This window comes from Syngnathoides biaculeatus, chromosome 3 (genome assembly GCF_019802595.1).
Source record: "Syngnathoides biaculeatus isolate LvHL_M chromosome 3, ASM1980259v1, whole genome shotgun sequence".
Classification (NCBI taxonomy): domain Eukaryota; kingdom Metazoa; phylum Chordata; class Actinopteri; order Syngnathiformes; family Syngnathidae; genus Syngnathoides; species Syngnathoides biaculeatus.
Genome location: NC_084642.1, coordinates 19,020,330 through 19,033,057, shown reverse-complemented (window position 1 = coordinate 19,033,057; position 12,728 = coordinate 19,020,330).

Genomic DNA, 12,728 nt, shown 5'->3' with positions numbered 1-12,728 from the left:
CACTTTTGAAATAAATTAAATTAAATAAAATAATTTAACTATATTGAATTAACCAATGATTTAATCAAAGAAATAGTTTAAATGTATGTGCAGAAGTTGATTTCATCAAGTAAATAGTTAAAATGTCAGTATTTTAATTTCATTTACAATTAATTGATACAAATATTATTGTCTCTAATCTCCAATTGGAATTTTCAAATATGAATTTGAAAATGGCTAAATGAAATCATCAAATGCTACAGGACTCTTAATAATGTATACACTCAGTTGGCTGGATTAACCAATGGGGCAAGCCGTATGTGGCCTGCAGGTCCACACAGTATTTTGCCCCGTCCTGGTCTACACTAATGTATTAGATCCCATAGGACGAATTAATGGACTCAATAATCCTTTCACAAGGTTTTGTATAAAAGCCAAGTACGTATCAACGATTGCTGTACAGCTAAATTATATACTTTTAGTATCTGAGTACAGTATCAAACTTTATACCTTAGAGTATATACATTTACTATGCTGAAGTTGAAAGGCTAATCAAATGCACTTTACGTTAGTGCATTTGATTAGCTCGTCAGTGCAGAAGCCACAGGAAGTACAACCTCTGCTGGGCTTTTTTGAGGATGGAGTTGATGTTTGTTTCCCACTTCAGGCCCTGAGAGACTGTTAACCCAAGGAATTTGAAGGTCTCGACGGTTGACACCAGGCAGTTGTACAGCGTGAGGGGCAGCTGAGCCAAAGGATCCTTCCTGAAGTCCACGATGATGTCTAAGTCTTGAGTCTGTTCAGCTCCAGGTTTTGTCGGCCACCCCACAGCTCACACATCTCCACTTCCTGTCGAAACGCAGACCTGTCACCGTCTTTGATGAGGCCGATGAGTGTAGTGTCATTTGGTGGTAAGTTTAGATGAGGCGGTGTCCCCCAGCCTCACCTGCCGTGTCCTGCCCATCAGGAAGCTGTAAATCCACTAGCAGATGGTAGGCAACATGCTGTGTTGGAGATGCTTGCAGCAGAGGAGTTCGGGGATGATTGTGTTGAACGCAGAACTGAAGTCCATGAACAGGATCCTCGCAAAGGTCCATGTGTCATCAAGGTGTTCTAAGATGGAGTGCACTCTCATGCATTATCCGCAGACCTGTTTGCTTGGTAGTTCAACAGCAGGGGGTCAAGCGACCTGTGACACTCTTGAGGTGGTCCAGTACGAGGTGTTCAAAGGCCTTCTTAACCACAGATGTCAGTGTTACAGGCCTGAAATCAGGCCTGTCCTTCACAAATGAGATCGTCACACAAACGGTTCAACAAACTGGTAAACATAGAGATTCCACTGTTTATAGATGAATTTTGACACAGTGTTTTGACTGAGACAGTGCTGGCTCTGGTCAGACACATAAAACCTGCAAGCAGATCTTGGAGACAAGGGTCAAATTGGACAGGAAATATGGAGGATTTAGGGCTTTGACATATTGGCGTACACCTGCCAGGTAAGAAGGTGAACCACTGGAGGTCAGCAGAGCTGAGGTTCCAGGAGCAGTGTTGGGTTTCTCCTTTGTGTCTCTTTTAAACGGTCTGTGGATGTTTCTCCTTTAATTTGAGCCTCCATTATTTCCTCCTCCACATACAGTATGTACGCGCATTGCGGTAAGAAGAATCCGGTCGCAATTAGCAGGGCTTTTGATATGAAATGATGCATCATCTTCTGACTAGGCAACAGCTGATTGGCTGTGGCCGCTAATGCCGCTTAGCCCCCCTAGCTGAGCAGCGTGGCTTTCATGTGCGTACATATTTCCTGATAAAGCGCCGGTTATAATTGGAACAAGGTCCCACTGACTCATCGTACCCAGGGCCGACATGGCTGCGGTCCAGTTGCTTTATTTATCTGTTACATCTGTTTCCTGCGTGCGGAATCCGCTGTTGGTCTCCTTTCCCCCTGCAAGTCATTAAGGCCCGCAGGTAAGATTGTTTGCCTGCTGAAAAGCCTTAAGTATCCGCTCCCGCCCAGACCCAGGTCATAACCACGATGTTTAAAACGCATGTCCGACTGCTGTGTTTTGACTTGATTTAAGTACTGTTTAATGACAATGGACTGCTTGTTCTGTTCCGGCGGAGTTTCTAATCAAAGCTTTCATCAATAATAGATGGAGTACCTAATTGTGGGTGTACAACTAGGCTGGGATTGTCCCCTTCTAGACTTTAATTAGAGACCACTCAGATCGGTACTTGGGTGTTTTTTGATGTGCTGAGCAACATTTGGAGTATAACTGTATTACTTTTGCCAGTTTTTGCCTGGAAAAGTGAAAAATGGGTGGAAATAATGAGAGATAATTAAATACATTTTGTTTTTAAATTACATAAAAATCGTATACCTTTTTTTTTTATCCAAAGTAAATATTTTTTGTTGTGTTTAATATGTTTTCGGAATTTACAAATCTGCAAATCCCAATTTTTTTTCATCCAAAAATCTTTTCTTATGAGCAGTTTTGTTTTGTTTATTTATGTTTTTATATATGTTTTTTTTTATGTGTAAAAAGCATGTATATTGACATTTTCATGAAAAATGGCTTCAGATTTTGGGGGTGGGGGTCAGGAAAAGAAATGAAAATACACAAGATATGAACCAACAACACTACAGAAGTAGTGTTGACCAATTTTGAGTCTTGAACTCGTGATGTCAAAATGTGAACAGCACGATGAAGAAGTGTTTAAATAGCAATTCTCATTCAAATTATAGAAAGTACCGAAAGATTGAACGGTTGGACACATCCTTTCAAAAGTTTGGAAGGTCAAATCAAGTTAGGCTACAGTGAATTTTAGCTACATCTATAAATTTCCCTGAAAGGTGAATATTCCTAACTTTTGTCAGTAGTGTATATTCAGTACACAGAAGTCAAAGGGAGGAGGAGCAAGAATAGCAGCAGTTGTATGTCCCAATGTTTATAGACGTGACTGTATCTGGAAACAGCAGCAAGAATAGTGATTAACATAGCACTGCAAAGAAAGCTAAGGCTGCTACGACCAACATAACTTCAAAGGCACTTGCAGTATAACATGGAACCACAGGGGGCAGCATAATACTCCAGTTTCCTTCTCGAGTTCATATTAAGGTGACATGCGCCCTTAACTTGGGAGTGAAGAGCAGTGGCGTCGCGCAGTATCATCCAATGTTGGCGTCTCTACGCCCATGCAACGCTCGGGCCTGTGCACTGGGGCCTAATTAAAACACACTGAAAGCTTGATAACACTGCGGCTGAAAGGGGATCTCCATAAGAGATACTTAATCCCGCTAAAGATTTGCAGCAGCGCTCCCGCGCCGCATCGCAATCAAAGCTATCAGTCGGGGTCTCTCGTGGACTCATTACAGGATTCCTCCAAACTGACACCTCCTCTTCCACTTTTAGAGCACCTCCCACCCACCCCCAACTTTTTGCGCCCAGTCACTGGCTGACCCCAACAATCACAAGTATTTCTTATGATATTCATTAACTGCTGGCAATAGACACCCAATATGCTCTGGTCTCGTCATTAATCATCGCCTTATCGGAGAGGCTCAAGCGTGTCGCTAACTGTGTGAGATGTTCGTGAGTGTGTGTGGGGGGGCCCCAGGTCTCCTCTTCCTGACTGGGGCAAGGGTCAGGTATCAGGGACAGCAGTCATCAGGAGCCACTCTCAGTATATTATTCACGTTAATGAATGTGCTTGCATCACGTTTACGGCTTGAACAGACCACCGAGAGTACTACTTGGGAGAAAAGAACCCGAGACTTGACGAGGTTCATTTCAAGATAAGAACCTGTCGTATATTTCAACACCATGCACAGAAGGTTTATTGAAGACTCTAAATTTTCTTTTGTTGTAAATCTACATGTGATTTGTTGTTTGTCTGTACGTATCCTGATATTGGCTTGTGACCGGTTTAGGGTTTACCCAACATCTCGGCCCAAAAGTCGGGTCAGATAAACGCCATCTTAACAGCAATTTATTTATAAAACCCATTTAAAAACAACAGATTTGACTAGAGTGCTATTGATCAGAGGATTTAAAAAAACAAAAGTATAGAGTACAGCCCCAATGATATGATGTAAATGAAGGAAATAAACACTTGATAAAACCCCACACTACCAACTCTCATGCAGGCTCCGAGAAAGCTAAATGGGTTTTTAAAGTGGGTACCAAGAATGCTTTTCGTTGGAGAGGAACGAGCAAGAACGTCTTTTTTTCTGGGAAAAACTATGACAGAAAGGTGGCATTGTTTTAGAAAATAAAGAAAAAGATCACAGGCCAAATGATGTGCCGGGTCAGATCTGGCCCACCATCCTTGAGCTTGACAATTGTGTCACAGGGAGCGTGGGGTCTCGGCGTAAGTGTTCACACGACTGCATTATCCGGCTGATTTAGTTATGACAGCTGGCGCCCGTGAGGAGCACAGCGGTTGGGGTGGGGAGGGTGTTTTCACTGGTGGTGGTGGTGGTGGGAGGGGGGGGGTCGGATCACCCAAGCTGCAGACAAATGATGATAAAGAGATCACTTTATGGAACAATCTCCATAATATTTCATGCTCGCTCGGCAGCTCCCGGGCGGCCGGGGTGGGGCGGTGTGGGGTTAGGGGTGGGGGGCTGCGAGGCTAACTGCTCCATCAATTGATTTGATTCACGGCGGCAGCGGACTACTCATCGTGTGGAGTATTTCAAATAAATGACAAGCGCGGAAAGGAATGATATCTACATCAATATTAACCCTGAAAGGGAATAATGGATGCCGCGCTGCAATTTGCGGCACATCCTGAAAAATGCTCCTCGTGGCAGAAGGCAGCTGAAGGAAGAGTTATGGCTTTGCTGTCCTCACCATTACTGCCCCCCAACACACACACACACACACACACACACACACACACATGCAGGAATGTGCACACACCTAAAGGCACAAAAATAGAGCTTCTCAAACATTTTGGGTCGGAGAGAAATTCCTCAAAATCTTATAACACAATTTAAATGCCACAGGAAAGAAAGAGTTGCCAGTTTTGGAGAAAAAAAAGTTGTGATTCTGTGATGACAAAATCACTTTTTTTTTCTCTCCCCCAGAAAAAAAGTCAAACCTGTACAAGAACAAACAAGTATTTCGTTAGGATGAAATTGGAATCATGTGAGAATAAACTTTTTTCCAAGATAAAGTCTTATTTTGATATCAAGTCAGAGATTAACAAGGGGAAGATGGCTTTTAAGAAAGAATTTACAAAACACAACTTTATTCTCATATTTCACCTTTTATGAATTATATGACTTAATTCTCCACCTAAATAGAACTATATTTTTTGAAAAATGTGCCTTATTCATTTTTAAGTGATTTTATGTGTGTAATAGCACACCTTTTGTTCTAAATAAAATCACTTTATCAGTGTGTGCCAAGAGAAGGCTCATAACTCAAAAAAAATAAAGTTGTTACGTGCTTATTTATCGATATTGCATTTTAAAATGATACAACTTACAGGGGACATTTTAAGTCTTTATTGTGATTATTTTTTTTAATATCGTTCGTGGGTCTAGAATACAAGTTCCGTGATGAAGGGGGATCACTGTCATTTACTCCAAATGCTTTTTGGACCTCAAGATTTGGCTGGTGGGGGCACAAGAGGCTATGATTTGACCTCAGAGCTCACCTCGTCCCAATCCCTACACAAAATATACAAGCAACATCTTCCCTTCCTCCTGAGGCGGCCATTTATTTAGCTTTTTATGAAGCACATTACAGCCGAGGAGGCTAAACACGAGTCGTCTCTCAGTCCCCGCCGAGCACAAAAAGCAGTTTATCAGATAAATCACTCATGACCGCTGAGCCATTACGGCGGCTGCGGAAGTGCTGCCCGAGCACGTATGGCGCTAATAATGATGGCGTGCTCGGCTGCTATTAATGCGTGGACATGATGCGTGCTCGGCTGCAGCGCCGGTTTAACATGGCTCAGCACTCTTAACCTGATCCTGCTCGCACAAACAGGTGTATAATAGATTCAGATCAGGTACATGCGTATTTATACTGATTGTGGTGGGTAAAACAATAAAAAAAAAAAGCCCTGTCTGAAAGAGTTTCAACTCTCACCTCCAAAAGAACTTTCTTCATGTTCTGGGAGATGCAGGGGACATTGAGACTGGGGAACAATGATGTAGAATAAAAACTGGACTGCGCACTCTGCATCCATCATTGTTCTGCCATGGTCAACAGGCTCTGATTTCTGGTCAGGGCAAAAATGTATGGTAAACATACACACATTGTTATGGAAAATGATGCGATAAATACATAATAATTAATTATGAAGGTTAAGCTGAAACTCACTTACTGGTGGAAAATTACTTCTTTGCGACCGCCTGCACGGTTTTGACAGCCAACACCGCAACAAAAAAATCCAAACCTAACGTGTTCCAATTTAAATTCTCATGTTTTACATTGTACAGTTGTAAGGATGTCAAATGACGTCAACTTTCACGTGAAATAGTACCCAGAGCAATGTTTTGCCCTGACCGGAAGTTGACTACGTGAAAGAGGCCTGTGCGCAGTCCAGTTTTTAATTCTACGTCATTGCTGTTGGACAATGGAGGCAGTACAAGGCTTTACCGTTGGACAAAAATGTACTGCTGGAATTCTCGTTTTCATGCCTCCTAGCAGAGGTGTGGACTCCAGTCCCATGACATGGACCCAAGTCAGACTGTGTCATGAGCAAGAATGGACCACGGCCAAGAGGGGCATGGCCTGGCCTCCGCTTTGGGCGGTCTCATCTCTGACACCTGTCAACAGTCACAGGTGTTTCACATGAGGCAATGTGATTAGACCATGTATTCAAGTTGGAGTTTTGGCATTGACATTTGCCACTTCATTGCCTTGTGTGAGTGAGTTGCATTCACAGCCAGCAGGAATCTCCACCACCGAGAGAAAGTGAAGTGTGAGCTATCCTCGTCGCAGCGATTTTGTGCCACCATAGTTTAGTCCCGTCTTAGTTCATGTTTCCAAGTTTGCCTCCTAGTCATCAGACCTCGCTTCATGTTTTTGGACTTTGCTAATAGCCTAGCGTTGTTGATGCCTTCTCGGACTGCTTACACCGTGTATGACCTCAGCTTTGGATAAAACCACGCCTAACATCATGCCCTCGTTTCGGAGTCCTGCATTTGGGTCCAGTGCCACACCGTTGGTTCATGACAGTCTGGAGTCATGAAGTTGATGAACTTAGTCGACTTGAAACCATCTCAAAAGACTTGCATAGCAATGAGTCGTGACTTGGTAACCCCCTGATAGAGGTTTTTTACCAAGAGGTCATTTTTTTCACACAGTTCCTAAAGTAACAGTTTCAAACAGTAGAACATAAATTAACAGTAAAAGTGACAAATAAGGCATAGATTCCCCAAAACACTGTTAATATACAAAGACACGACAACAGCAATCAACATAACAGTGAGTGCTTTATTTGCAGAAAAAAAACATATCGCATTGCGTTGTGGGATTTGTGCAATCTGACATTACAGATGCTTGTTTCCGTTAGCATTAGCAGCTCGCTTTGTGAGCAATCATGCAAAAGTATGTCATAGCTTACTCCCCCTTCCCCTGCCCCAATTGATGATTGGTTTTGAAGCTAAAATTGTGATCCGCCCCATAGTTTTCTTATGAAGGTTCAATGCACTTATCAAATTTCTTTTGTCAAATATATAAATGCAGTGTAAAATGTCTACATATCAATTGAATGTAAATATTATTATGGTTGCACAGTGGCGCAGCTGGAGCACGTTGGCATCACAGTTGTGAGGACTGGGGTTCAACTCCCAGCACCGCCTATGTGGAGTTTGCATGTTCTCCCGGTGCCTGCGGGGGTTTCCTACATCCCAAAAACATGCAACATTAATTGGACAATCTAAATTGGCCCTAAGTGTGATTGTGTGAGCGACAATTGATTGCCTCTTTGTGCCCTGCGATCGGCTGGCAACCAGTTCAAGGTTTACCCTACCGCCTGCCCGATGACAGCTGGGATAGGCTCCGGCACTCCCGCGACCGTCGTGAGGATAAACGGCTCAGAAAATTGATGGATGGCTAGATGATAAAAAGACTCAAAAGGACGTGACTTGGGACTCGCCAGTGTCGATTTGGGACTGGACTCTTGACTTGAGCGCAAAAACTCAAGACTTACGCGTGAGTTGCAAAGCAATGACTTGATCCCACCTCTTCCTCCTACCAATCAAACAAACTGCAGTCAGAAACAATTTTATTTTTCAGCCCTTCAAATCTTGAACCAAACAGCATTTTGGCGTTTGAGGATTCCCATCACTCGCGGGGAGCTTTGGCATGTCAAGGAGCGTGGAGAGAGCCGCTCATCATCACGGTCCTCTCTGGGGCCTGCTTGTTGGTGTCACTTTCCATGTGCAGGCCTGCTAGTTCATGTCAGCCGCTGCGAGCAGGGGAGAGCCCGCCCGCTGTTTTACTACATGTTCGGCTGCTCATGACGGGCAGAGTCGACCTCCGCCCCCGACAAGCCCCCACTTCACCACTTTGGATGTTATGACAGCGAGCTGAGGCGTCGCGGTAAGCGAATATGACGCAGACGGCTTTTACGGCCGCTCTTCACCATCTGCTAGCGTGGCGGGCGGGTAACCGTTTTTACTGCCCGTAAATGGAGCGCCATGCATATTTTTCAGTATTTAGGAGGACAGTTGTGCTGGGGCTTCATTGTAAAATGACGAAGGAGCCTCTCGGCCGGATGTAAACTGGAGAAGCTTTCCGCCGAGTGCCACGGAGCGCGGAGAGGGCGTCTTTGGTGACATACAACACCTGAGTTGCATTATTCAGCATCGCTTGTCATGCCTCAGCCTCGCTATTGACACTTTTCCATCAGCAAAACCAGGTTACATGAGGTTCTGTTTCTAGTATCTGATCAAGTTCTTGGCTGAGCAGATTCATCGTGGTAACATTTGAGGATGCATACCGTAGCTAGAGATCGCCGAAATAAACACGTGCTAACCTACATTATACTACAGAACATTCAAACTGGACAATGCCTAAAATGTTATTAAAACCTGATGGAAGCGTTCTAGCCTTGACCCCGAAGGGCGAAATCGCAGTTCAACGTACAGTGTTCTCGACGACCACCAAACAAAGGCTGGATATTATTTCCCCTACAAAAAACGTACTCCAGCTGCTGCCTGATGACAATATACCGTAGATGTGCGCTTTGTTGGGAACCCGTGACGTCAGCCCGTTACATTTATATTTTCAAAACAAAGTGCAGCCTGGCTGTACAGTGCGGTGACATCCGCATGGCGTTTACAGCCATGAGGAACAAAGAGGTCTCTGAGCTTGCAGCACAACTGCTATTTGTCACTGTATGCTGATAATATTCATACGGGGGTGGGGGCATTGTGTGGGTCTGGAAATGGATGGTGAATTCATTCATCGGATAAAGTGAATCGCTTTGGAACTTGTGGGCCTCATTCGCCAATGAGTGAGGACCACTGAACAGTTGCCATAATGATCATGATCAAGGGGACATTCACTCGTTTTTATGTTTTTTTTTTTTTTTAATGGATGAAGAACGTGTTCTGCACAACGGATTTGTAGAAATATATTTAGTTTGTGGTATTTCACCATAAAATCACACGGACTTCAACCAGTTCTATGTCATTTGACCAAGGTAGAGAAATCCAGAAAACAGAGTAAATGGTTTTGAGGAGGATTTTAGCCTTCTTTTCTACTGCCTTAGTTTGCAGTTGATGGTTCAGATCGAATTTAAATTTCAACAGGCAACTTGATTCAACAGTTGACCGAGTGGAAATTCAGACAAAATTAAAATGATTATTGAGGTACTGGCTGATGAAATTAGTTTTCTGTTTTTTGATTTAATAGCGTGTACACGTGCTCTTTACGGTGTTGTCTATTAGAAAGAAATGCATTATGTTTTACTGTATTACTCAAAGAAAACCCAACCGCACATTTTAGACATATTTGTTTAGGATTTGTGCTGTATAACTATTTACATCATCCTCTTGGTTTGCCTTCCTTGCCCACAGGTTAGTTTCAGTTTTTCTCAGTACATAAACCCAAAACCTAAAAATTTTCCAAAACACAGCATTGGACTTGCGTGTGTGGACGTGTAAATTTACGCACAACTTTGACCGGGCATAACACAAAACATTGAGGTCGAACAGTGAAACTACAAAGAGGATGCATTTAGAAGGTCACCAATGTGCAACTGCGGCTTGTCCCGTCCCTGCGATTTGCGGCCCATCAGGACATTTCGGCGGTGGACTGGAGACATAGGCAGCAATTCACAAGCAACACTAAGCCGAATCACGGGGGCCTTGTTCAATGCAGTGAGCCCCAACACACACACACACCTCGAACCTATCCTTAACTATTTGTGCGAAAAGCTCACCTGTTTGAGTAATTTTTGGAAAAGATGGTAGCCAAATATCCATCTTTGTATAAAAGTACTAATTGGTGTTCAACAAATATTTTTTTGCCTTACATCTTGACTGAGAGGCAAGCTTTGTACATCAGGGAGGTGTTTAGCTTTGGTTGTGAGTGTAAGTCTTTGCTTTATGTTTAAGAATGAAAGTGTGATATTTATATTGCAAGAATAATTTAAAATGATCTTGAAGTGTGTGGTATATTTGTATTGTAAACTATTAATATTAGCATTAACAGATGATTCAATGGGCGGCACGGTGGTTCAGCTGGAAAGTGTTGGCCTCACAGTTCTGAGGTCCGGGTTTGATTCCGGACCCATCTATGTGGAGTTTGCATGTTTTCCCTGTGCCTGTGGGGGTTTTCTCCGGGCACTCCAGTTTCCTCCCACATCCCAAAAACATGCAACATTAAATGGACACTTTAAATTGCCCCTAGGTGTGATTTTGAGTCCAGCTGTTTGTCTCTATGTGCCCTGCGATTGGCTGGCAACCAGTTCAGGGTGTACCCTGCCTCCTGCGCGTTGACAGCTGGGATAGGTTCTAGCATGCCCCGCGACCGTTGTGAGGATAAGCGGCAAAGAAAATGATTGGATGGATGGAAATGGTTAAATTCTAAAATTTGCTCATGGACAGTACATGTAACTGTCATGCTTGGGCCAAGAAACATCTCTGCAAACAAAAACCGTGCAGCTCAGCCTTTAGCTCTGTAACTCATTTGAAAATGGCGTCATTGCCAACGTAACTATCAGTACTTCATGATATAAAAAAAAAAAGCTTACGTAACGTCTGCATGTGAACTGAGCTATGACTGACAAACCAAGATAGGGAGCAAACCGGGATTTTTGGTATTTACAGCCCGAGTCATTACATTTACTACTTGTTTTATTCCTGAGGCGGAGGTGTTCATCAAGGAAGGTACTAACTTCTTTAAGACCCAGTAAAGTAAGTCAAAAAGTCTTGTAAATTTGACATAGAACAGAGAAAAGTATTGTTAACAAGCTTACCAAATTTGAATGAATGTATATTTTAAAAAATCGTAAAGTCAATGAAATCAGTCTTCAAATGTTGAAGTTTACAAACATTCTTTCAGCTTTCAGTCGCAGTGGGCCGGTCACATAATTTTATGAAAAAAAAAAACATCCCGCTGAACCTCCATCTGTCAATCAAATACTGTACGTGCCTTCTGTGCTGGCTCGTTGCGAGCGACCCGGACGCCTTCACGGGCCGCAGATGCACTCTGCGGAGGGCTGGCAGCGTCCGAGCAACAGCGGAATGACCGGCTGCTGACAGCACCGCGATGCAGCATTCTCCTCGTCGCGGCCAGCAACTGTGAGGCTGATGAGTGCTGCCGGGCTGGTGTAGGGCGGTGGAGCCGTTTAGTTGCTCACCGCTTTCTGTACACTGTAGCCCAAATAAAACAAAACACTTTACACTTCGGGATGATGTATTTTGTTTTCAGTTAGTAGGCATAGCTTAACAGCGACGATGATCAAGTCAGTACGACATTGTGCATGTTTTCACCACTTACATTCATCCATCCATCGAGCCATCCATTATACACAACTTATCCTCACAAGGTTCACGGACGTACTGGGGCCTACCTAACCCTGCTATCGTCAGCTGAGAAGTGGGGTACACCCTGCCAGCCAGGGCACAGAGACACAAGCAACCATTCACATTCACACCTATGGGCAATTTAGTCTTTGATCAACCTACCACTCATGTTTTGGACTCATACACAAACATTCAAATCCATCCATCCATCCATCCTTTTTCCAAGCTGCTTATCCTCACAAGGGTCGCGGGAGTGCTGGAGCCTATCCCAGCTATCTTTGGGCAAGAGGCAGGGTACACCCTGAACTCCCAGCCAATCGCAGGGCACATAGAGACAGACAACAATCGCACTCCCAATCACACCTTGGGGCAATTCAGAGTGTCCAATTAATGTTGCATGTTTTTTGGGATGCATGAGGAAACTGGAGTGCCCGGAGAAAACCCATGCAGGCCCAACATGCAAACTCCACACAGGTGGGGCCAGGATTTTAACCCCAGTCCTCAGAACTGTGAAGCCAATGCTTTAACCAGCTAATCCACCATGCCACCAACACTCGCATTCAGACACTCGTTTACATCCTCGCTCCTCCTACCACAATGGAGCCAGGATATTGACAAAGGAGCGATGCAGGATTTAAGTGACTTGAGATGCACCTTTAGTTTGCTCTGTGCCTAACATGCATGATTTTGGAATGTGTGAGGAAGACAGAATACTGTAGATGAAAAAGAAAAAAAAAACTGTAAAAACACG